The following is a 10,925-nucleotide window of genomic DNA, read 5'->3' on the forward strand; positions in this document are numbered from 1 at the left end:
CTTATCATAAGATATGTGGGGAACATTTTTAATGACAGAAGTGCCCATATAAGAGAAAAGACACGTTGATTAACTTGTGAAATCTCTCTGTTTCAGCATTTTGTATAATGAAGTATCGATTTCCAGTAGTGCTAAATATCCATTTTCTTTCTTCTTTTTGTGTGCCAATTCATGGTTTCAAAGATTCTCACAAATTAGTGCACTATTCAAAACAATTGCACAAGATGCCTGGGGAACATTTTGCAATATTAAACATTTCACATCACTGTTAAATGTGTGTGTGTATTTATGGAAGTTTGATAATGATTCTTTACATTGGCAACTAGATGGACATTGAACATGAAAATTGCAAATAGTTTTAATTGTATAAAAATTAATAATATTTAATTAAAACTTAAAAATTAAATAAAAGGTTTTTCAGCTTTATTTAAATATTTTATTAAAACACTGGTATTCATTCACTATCATTTAGATTGTGTCACTAAACAATCATTTTGAAAATTTTAGAAAAACTTATGGAAAATATATACAAAAATAATTTTAGTTTTTTATCTTTCATATTTACCGCAATTATATTTTTATTAAGTATACTCAATTTGGTATAATTTCAATGCAATTATATCTTAATTTTTAATACTTCAGATCAGTGCAATTTAATACAGTTATATGTCGCTTTGTGACAGATATGTCCTAAGAAATGCATTGTGAGGCAATTCCATCATTGCACAAACATTATGGAGTGTACTTACATAAATCTTGAGTGTAGTCTATTGCACACCTGGGCAATATGGTATAGCGTATTGCTCCTAGGCTGCCAACCTGCACAGCATGTTATTGTACTGAACAATGTAGGCAATGTAACGCAATGATATTTGTGTGTCTAAACATACCTAAATGCAGAAATGCTGCAGTAGATATAAAACATAAAAGATTTTTTTTAAGTCCACCTGTAGAAGGCACTTACCATGAATTGAGCTTGCAGGCTTGGAAATATCTCTGGGTGAGTCAGTGAGTGAGTGGTGAGTGAGTGTGAAGGTCTAGGACATTACTGTATTCTACTGTATGCTTTATAAATACTGTCCATTAGAAGACACTAAATTTATTTTAAAATACTTTTATTTCTTCAGTAACAAATTAACCTTATCTTACTCTCTTTTACTTTATAAACTTTTAAATTTTTTAAAAACGTTTTGACTATTTAGTAATGACACTTGGCTTAAAACACAAACATTGTAGAGCGGAACAAAAATATTTTATTTCTTTATATCCTTACTTTATAAGCTTTTCTCTATTTTTGAAATTTTTAATTTTTACTTCTTAAACTTTTTTGTTAAAAACGAAGACACAAATACACACATTAGCCTAGGCCTACACGGGGTCAGAATCATCAGGATCACTGTCTTCCGCCTCCCCTCCTGTCCCACTGGAAGGTCTTCAGGGGCAATAAGCGTGGAGCTTCATTTCCTCTGATAACAATGCCTTCTTCTCGAATCCTTCCTGGAGGACCTGCCTGAGGATGTTTTCCAGCTAACTTTTTTTTCATAAGTAGAAAGAGTACACTAAAATAACAGCAAAAAGTATAGTAGATACATAAACCAGTACCATAGTCATTTACTATCAAGTATTATGTACTATACATAACTGGATGTGCTATACTTTTATTATACAACTGGCAGAGCAGTCAATTTGTTTACCCCAGCATAACCACATACATGGAAGTAATGCATTGCACTATGATGTTACCATGGCTACACTATCACTAGGTAATAGGAATTTTTCAGCTCTATTAGAATCCGATGGGACCACCATTGTATATGTGGTCTGTCATTGACTGAAGCATCATTATTTGGTGCATGACTGTAGAACTTTAAGCAATGATGAAAATGCTCTATATCTACACTGTCCAATATGGTAACCACTAGCCACTTGTGACTACTGAGTATCTGAAAGGTGACTGGTACAACTGGGGAACTGAATTTTAAATTTTCTACAATTTAAATTAAAACAGCCACATTTATTTCATGGCTATTATATTGTATCCTATATCATATCATATTTATATATCATATCATATGTTACATAGTATATCATATTACAAATGCAGCTTTAGATCATTACTTTCCCTAGAACACAAATTACATGAAAATCTTGAGTATAATGACATAGTTACTGATTTTGCCAGAATAAAGGAAAACATAAATGTTATTTAAAAAGCACATAATTTATGAATTATTAATATCTTCATTGATTATTCATCCAAACACCACAGGCCCATCAACAGAATTCCCAGTATATGCGATAATAATTATGTTCAGTCATCGTTGACGTTTTATCAGCTTTCAGTCAATTAGAAACTTTGAACTTTACTCGCATTTTTCTATCTAATCATTATGAAGATATATTTGTCAAGGAAGGAGGATAGAAAGCATGTTGTTCAACTCTTTGTGATTTAGAACTCTTAGATATAGTCATATGATATGCAGGTTCTGCTTGAATTCTTGCCCTGGCTCTTGGTGAAGGATCGGCCTGCTGGATCTGAGTCATCCACCTATAAGAGGGACAACACCACACATTGGTCACTGCTCTCAAGCCCCTGGAATACCACCCCACTTGGCTTCTCCTGGTAACAGTGGCTGCCTTTGCTTGCCTGTCTCCAACTCCTCCCAAGAGCATTGCTGACTGTGAGCTGTACCTTTGAATCTGCAGGGGCCCTTCCCATCTGTCTAATATTTGCTATCAGTGAAACAGAAAAACCCTTGGGGCACTGTCAGGGAGCATTCTGGCCCGCAAAATGCCTACCAACCACCATGCCGTTCTCATTCTTGCCATTAGCAACCTTCTCATTCTCTACATCATCAGCGTCCTATATGCACTCATTCTAGAGGGCCAATAATTCTCACAGATTACCAGTGTAGACTTAAATTATTTTTATTATAATCTCACAGTACAAGTAAAAAAGTATATGCCTGTGGTTTTTGTTCAGTTATAAAGTTCAAATAAACTTTCTAGATTAAATACAAACAAACTACAACACTGATCAAAATAAAAGCAGCAACATTAATTTAATGTGGCAATGTCTTGTGGAAAGCAAATTGCCAGTGTTGAAACAGTAGAAAGTTCTTAATGTTGGTTTTTTACTGGTTGTATTTCCGCATTTTAAATTTAGTAACAACACAGAGAATGCTGTATATAAAATCATATATATATATATACACACACATATAAATATATATATATATACACATATAAAATTATGGTCCACTGCAGCCTTGAACTACTGAGCTCAAGTGATCCTCCTGCCTCAGCCTTTGGAGCAGCTGGGACTACAGGCACATGCCACCACACTCAGCTAATTTTTTAAATTTTTTTGTAGAGATGGGCTGTCACTATAGCCCTGTTCTGGAACTCCTGGGCTCAAGCCATCCTCCCACTTTGGCCTCCCCAAAATGCTGGGATTACAGGCGTGAACCACCGCATCTAGCCTAAAATTATATTGTTAAAAGACTTTGTTTCTCAGTTTGGGATAATCAGAACTCATAGTTCTGATCTCGACTACCAGTTTTAATGAGGTACTTCTTTCTAACTCCATCAGCTGTGTGGCTATCTGCAGGTAAGGACTATGTTACAACATTATCTGAATTCGGCATCTAATTATCTAAATTATCTAAATATCTAAAATGGGCGTATAAAATGGGCATCTAATTCTATTAGATATCTGGACTTAGAAATGGAAAAATTTTTAATTGAGTATTTTTAAATATCCCTACTGCTAATAAGTTGGGAGCCATGAAATAAGCTCTTCCTCTTCCATGAATGTGGTCTTGGCCACAGCCCAGTTTCTTATCAGTTCAGTCTCCTTGTACTTCCATGCACTTTCCTATTTGCACTGCTTCCAAATGTGATACCCACAGAGCCAGACACCGTGTCACGTGGGCCTTTAGGCATGTGGCACTGTTCAAACTGGGAGGTGACCTGCAGTGTGTTTGTACACACGTATTTTAGTTTATCATAAAGATGATTACACAAAATTTATAAATTCTCAGGAAACCTCAAAGTATCCTTAGATAAGTGGTTCTCAAAGTGTGGTCTGTGGATCCCTTGGGGTTCCTGAGTCCTGCTACTGGGGTCTACGTGGTTTGCAATAAAACCAAGATGTTATTTGCCTTTTTCATCCTGTTGACATTTGCACTGAAGGTGCAAAAGCAATAGTGGGTGTTTTAGTTTTTTCAGGTTGCTATAACAAAATACCTTAGATCAAGTAATTTATAAACAACAAAAATGTATGGCTCACAGTTGCTTGCAGTTAATCTGAAGTACAAGATGAAGGCTCTGGCAGAGTCCATATCTGCTGAGAGCCCATTCCCCAAGGACGGAAACTTTGAGCTGTGCCCTCCCATGGCAGAAGGGGCAAAGCAGCTCTCTTCAACCTCTTTTATAAGGGTGGTGAATATGAATTCTATTCATGAAGTGGGCAGTTCTTATGGCTTACTGATTTCCTGAAGTACCCAACTCTTAATACTATCACATGGAGTATTAGGTTTCAACATATGAATTTTGGGGGGACACCAATGTTCAGACCATAGCAATGGGTGAAACTGCTGGAATCTGAACACAGCACCAAACTGTTACAGAAGGCATTATGTTCTTCATCATCATGCATTTTCTGCAAAGAAAAGAAAAAAAAAGCCATCTCAGCACTTTGGGAGGCTGAGGCGGAAGGATCATGAGGTCAGGAGTTGGAGAGCAGCCTGACCAACATGGTGAAACCCCGCCTCTATTAAAAATACAAAAATTAGCCGGGCTTAGTGGCACCTGCCTGTAATCCCAGCTGCTAGGGAGGCTGAGGCAAGAGAATCGCTTGAACCTGGAAGGCGGAGGTTGCAGTGAGCCGAGATCGCCCCACTGCACTCCAGCCTGGGCGACAGGTCAAGACTCCTTCTTAAAAAAAAAAAAAAAAAAAAAAAAAAAAAAAAAAGCCCAATTTTATTTAATGTCCATGATGAAGCAGAAAAAAATATATACAACTTTATCATATTCTAAGCGACAAAATGGGAATTATATGCAAAGCACTTCTGCTGCATACTAAAGTAAGATATTGTCTTGAGGACAATCACTTATGAGATTGAGTTACAGAGCTAAACCCGCTGCTTTTTTCCATTGAATACCATATTTACTCTTAAGAACGATTAACACACACGATGGTTGCTCAGACTTAGGGGTTTGGCGCACAGTTTTCCCAGAGATGCGTTAAGTGAGCCCAATAGTTTAGGGAAAACAACTCGCAATATTTTTAGCAAATGCTAAAATGCAGGCTTTCAAGTAAAAATTAGAAAACCTATATCCATAAGTTTAATAGTTTCTAAATATTTAAAAACTTTTCTGATAAGATGGTAGGGATATTAATGAATTTATCTTTTTTATATACTGTAATGAAATGTGTCACTATTTGGAAGATTTATGTAACGCAGTAAACCAATATTTTCCTGTTGACCAATGCGTATTGTTACAAAACCATGCATAGTAAAAGATCTATTCAAAGTTCAGGATAGACAAATGGATTTTAATGTAACAGAGTATGAGAAGTTTATTGGCATGGTTTCAGACTCTGTTGTAATTAACTTTAAAGAAACTATCATTTGTCAAATTTTGAAGAAGTGTTAAGAAATATCCACAATTACCTGAAAAGGCTTTTAAAATACTCTTATTTTTAACCTACTACATATCTACGTGAGGCCAGATTTTCCTTGTATATTTCAACTAACCAACATATTTCACAGATTGAATGCAGAGGCAGATATAAGAATCCAGGTGTCTTTGATTCAAGCCACACATTAATGAGATTTGTAAAAATATAAAACACTGTCATTCTTATGAAGTTTTTGATTTAGTAAAAATTCAGGGTTTTTTTGGTAAAATATGTTATTTATTATAACATATAATGGGCTTTTATTATGACTAAATTATTCATCCATTATTTGATAACCTCAGCAGATATCAAATAATATTATGTATTTAATAAATCAATTAATAAATTAAATAAATTACTAAATGTTAATTAATTTAATTAATAAATATTTTAAGTTCCCTTAGTTTTAATTGCTAATATGAGAATATCAATAGATAAAGCTTAAGTGGAAGCTGAATTCCTAGACACAGCAAGTGTCTACAGTCAATGTCATGGCCCTAATTGTCATAAACAAAGATTGTGCAAACTAGAGTGATATCTGGGAAGGGCTGGATGAGCCTATGATCAGAAGATCCCCAACATAGCTGGAGTTACTTCAGATAAATCCTCGCCATAATATTATTATTATTTGATAGCTGCAGAATATATCAAATTAATTTATTAAATACATAATATTATTATTTGATATCTGCTGAGGGCCCTTTCCCCAAGGACTATTATCATTTACTAAATGAATTAATAAATATTTTAATTTTTTCTAGATACCACCCACATAAACAAAAACTTTTTGGGAGTCCTCCAGAATTTTTAAGAGTTATCTAAACTATTGCCTTTAATGACCAGGAACTCCAATTTGAGAAGTGTTACCCTACGTTAAGCCAACAGCAGCCTGGCTCCTTCATGCTGTGCAGTATGGGACAGAGCTGGGTCCTTGTTGTCATCAGCCAGACAAGCACACATTAAAGCCCACCTTAGCCGTCGGCATTAGAGCTTTAAAAGCAGCTCCATCCTACCATGCTGTCACTCTGCTCAATCACGTGATCTTAACGACCAGATCTACATATCCTCCCTTCATGCCCCCACCACCATCCCCCACCAACAAATCTGGTAATCTATCTCTGTCAACAGTCCTGCAATGAATTCCGAATATAGTTTTTCTCTTCCCTGGCCTGCCGTTTACGTAGTACCCTCGATGAATCTATACTTACTCCATAGTAAGTAGTACCTTGGATGAATCTATACTTGCATCCAATGGAAATGAGAGTGATGGTGCAGAGTTATCCGAAGTAACTCCAGCTATGTTGTGGATCTTCTAATCATGGGCTCATCTAAGCCTTCCCAGATATCACTCTAGTTTTTACAATCTTTGTTTATGACAATTAGGGCTGTAACATTGGCTGTAGACATTTGTTGCATCAAGGAACTCAGCTTCCACTGAAGTTCTGAAGTTAATCAGTTTCTCATCTTGTTCTGCAACTCTCTGCAAGAAGAAAAATCACCAGGAAATAGTGCATCCTGAAAGGAGTCAAAGTTTCCTTATCCAGCTGGAGCAGTGTGATCTCGGACCAGAGTCAATTCCTTGCCCAACAGACTTCACATTAAGCCATGAGAAGCAGCCTACTTACCCTTACCTGGACACTTCTCCAAAACCTGTGAAATGGCCTCTGTCACTGCCTCAAAGCCTCATCCTTGGTGGGCAACTCACCTGGATCCTGAGACCAAAATATAGAGCTTAATGAACTGCTCCTCTGCTGTAAACCTACTATCTTTTCACACTAAGATGTAGATATTCTCGCCTTGCTCTACCCAGTGGTGAGCAAGGATGTTAATCTAGTTCTTACTTCCCCTGAGAGCCTCTTGCAACTTCACTGTTAATAGAAATCACTCTTTTATGCTTGCAAAGCATATCCTTATCCTTTGGTATAAGGAATTTATACAAAGATGCACAGGACTGGTGGGGTAACAAGAAAAGCCATTTCCCTAACTGCCTGCTTAATCTGGATCCAAGTGCTGCTAAGACAAAGAAGTACAACAAATTTAATAGGAAACCAGAACAAAACCCTAAAACGAACGCTCAAGGTTGTTTGGGTTACAACCTCAGCTTGAGAGATCTGCTCTGGCATTTATACTTCCTAAAATAGAGAATTTGAGTGAATGAGGTGGCCACCACCCAAATGAAGTGCCTCAACTGGGAAGAGATTCATGCCAACCTGCTAGGGCATGGTGTTTAGCCTTTCTTATATTTACTCAATTCATGGGCTCATCATTTGGGGTGAGGTCATCAGGATGGTGCCACTCAATTCACTTGGCAAGAGCCACAGCAACTGATGTAGGAAGAAGCCTGTTGGAGTTTCTTTTACTAAAGGGCACCTGGGGGCCAAGGATGCGTGGAGCCTTCATGAATTAATGAATGAACCCCCTCAACTGGCTCAGTATAATTATTCTCAGAGGACATCTTTATATTCTCTTACAGTTAAAGTCCTGGTGGGGCTAGCTTTTCAAAATAATGACTCCAATTTTGAGGCAGTTCAGAGAATTTAGTGGATTGATTTTTCAATATCTCTGTCTGTTACTGATTAATTTGTTGGGAGTGAATGTAGGCATCAGCTCTAATTTCCTTGAACAGCTTTTATAAGTGACTTACATGTATAAAGGGCATCCTCCAAAACCATTTTAATTTTTAAAGATGCCAAACAATTTGATAATTAAGTTCTATAAATGTGGACTAGTATTTCCCAAACTGTGCCCTCTAGGAAATTCTTCTAGGAGATGTTAATAGGTACACAACAAAAATATGTGAATGAAAGAAAAATTTTCAATCCATTGTCAGAAAACTTTGGAAAGAATTTGTTTATTATAGGAGACACTTCTTGGAGATTTACTCTCCAATTAGTATATTTAAAGACCTGAGAAGTTCCATTGTAAAGAAATTTGCTTTTAATTAACCAAGCATTTCCCGAATTTACCTTAACACAGACAATTTTAAAATTTTTCCTTATGCTTCCCCAGATCCTAATTTTAGGACATATTGATCTATGTAAATTTTAAGTCAAATGTATAATTTTGAAACATGTGTAGAACTTACATGGAACAGGATAGGGAATAAGACTTACTTTAAATCAAGTCCTCAGGAAAAACAATTCGAGATAAAAAACTTGTGTGGGGAAGTTTACTGGGTGGTGTTCTCAGGTTCAATTCCTGCAAGGAAGTAAAGACATAGCACTGGGCCGAGGGAGAATTTGAACTGTGTTCTAGCCACAACAAAGTTCTCATTCTGTCATAGGGGATCACCGAAGCCGGAATGGGCTTTTACATTTGTCCTGCCTTGAGGCAACGGGGCTGGGCATTCATAACTCTCCTTACCAGGTTGCTTCCAGGAAGAGGTCATGATCCTGGGCTGGATCAAGAACTGCTATCTTGGGTTGAGGGTAATTCTTGAAGAAGGATTCAGCCAGAGTCCCCATGTCTTAGAGAGGCCATCAACAATTCGGAGATTTAGTGCCTCATCCCTAAAGAGGGCACTGGAGGGGCTCCATGGCAGCCTCTACTTTGTGCCACTTGGATCCATTTGCTTTGTAGATTAAGTTCTGAGAACATTTCCTCCAGGATCTCGGTTAGTCATTTCTCTTGGAGAAACTTACAAGAAAAAGGAAATGGAGGAACTACAGCCTCACCACATGCAGCTCATATAGAGGTTGCAAATGACATTCATCAGCTCCTCCTCAAGTACCATTCCAGATCCCCTTGTCCACGGGTGGTAACTTTGTTGGTCCATGTGGCTGGCCTGATGTGGTGACCAGACTTTGATCTCTGAGGGGCCTGAGCTTCATAGCCACGCCTGCTGCACTTCCATTCATTACCAAAATTGCTCCCATTGGGTAACGGCAGCTCTATCTCCTCCTTATAATAGAGCCGGGAGGCTGGCTCCTCTCCTTGCTTACCGTTGGCACAAGGAGTCAAACGTGACCACTGACAGCCATAGCTAACATTTAATGGGAGCCCTCCTGGGTTTCCTGGTGGAAGCATTTTTTTTGGTCTGAAAACCAGAACCTCTAAACCCATAAAGTTGAGAGTTATAGAAATGGGAAACACAAATTTCACAAGTGGGTCAGTAGTACTGATGGGAAGTGGGGCAACTCCTAATCGTCTCCCTTGGTTTCTGGATTTACCTATTGAGAACGCAGAACCATGTAAAGGCGGTTGATTTAGAGCAGTAGCTTTCAAACTTTTGGTCTTAGGACCCCTTTACACTGTTAAAATTATTTTAAACAGAAGCCCAAAGCTCATTGAGGGTGATAACTACCAATACTTACTGAATTAGAAATTAAAACTGAGAAAACGTTAAAATACTTCAACTCATGTGAAGATAGGGTGGAACACACTGCATGTTAACAGATATAACACCTTCATATTATTATTATGAAGTTAGTTTTGGCTTCATGGAACCCTGGAATCTCTCCTAAAGTGTCAGATTGTCCCAGAATATGAAGGAGCATAGTGAAGGACACTTGGCAGGTGAATTTTACTTGCCTTGGTTTGTAATACCTGATTCTTAAAAGAAGCTATGAAATGTGTTGACATTTTAGTGAAGTCTGGTCTACTTTAGTGGAAGTGCTTCCTTGATTTACTCATTAATTCCTTTGCCAACAAAATGAAATGTTATTCCTCACTTTCTGTGTAATCTGCCTAATAGCAAAGCTTCTTTATGTTAGCTTTGTTACCTCCTTGATTATTCAAGAAAAAAGTATCAAGTTGTAAAAGAACTTACATATTCTTTACAATCATGTTACTATCTACATTTTAAAAAATGCTATTTTGATTAAATAGATAACTAAATATCATTTTCAGGCACCCACAATCATATGTTAATCAAATGTCCAAATCTCCTCTGACAACTTTTTGATTTTTGCCTTCTCAAAATCAAATCCAAATATAGAAACATAGAAGTAAAAAAAGAATATTTCAGGATATCTTTTACATCAAAATCCATTTTGAGATTCCCAGAGGGTCCCTGGAAAATTGCAAAGATTTGTTTTTTCACTTTATAAGAAGAGAGGTACTAGAGATAATTAGCGTTTTTGATATGTCACTATTATAAAGTTTCATGGGAAAAGTTGTCAAATCAGAAGAGACATTCAGTTAAATTTGGGTATTTAAAATATTTTATTAATATAATGATTTCAGAAATTACATGATTTTGGAAAGTCCCTGGAGATTTGTCAGTGACCTCGCATTCTGT

The 10,925-nt window shown here is 36.9% G+C and overlaps 1 long non-coding RNA gene across 2 annotated transcripts; it reads left to right on the plus strand.

Annotated features, from left to right (window-relative positions):
- Positions 1–1,846: 1,846 nt before the first annotated feature.
- On the plus strand, positions 1,847–6,786 carry LOC112208596 (uncharacterized). Of its 2 annotated transcripts, XR_002943066.2 has the most exons (4): positions 1,847–1,950; positions 2,484–2,623; positions 3,374–3,610; positions 6,448–6,786. It is a non-coding gene; the product is annotated as an uncharacterized LOC112208596 (long non-coding RNA). The 2 variants fall into 2 exon arrangements; XR_002943067.2 differs by lacking the exon at positions 3,374–3,610 and having other exon boundaries at positions 2,484–2,681.
- Positions 6,787–10,925: the final 4,139 nt, after the last annotated feature.

Source organism: Pan troglodytes, chromosome 2 (genome assembly GCF_028858775.2).
Source record: "Pan troglodytes isolate AG18354 chromosome 2, NHGRI_mPanTro3-v2.0_pri, whole genome shotgun sequence".
NCBI classification, from domain to species: Eukaryota; Metazoa; Chordata; class Mammalia; order Primates; family Hominidae; genus Pan; species Pan troglodytes.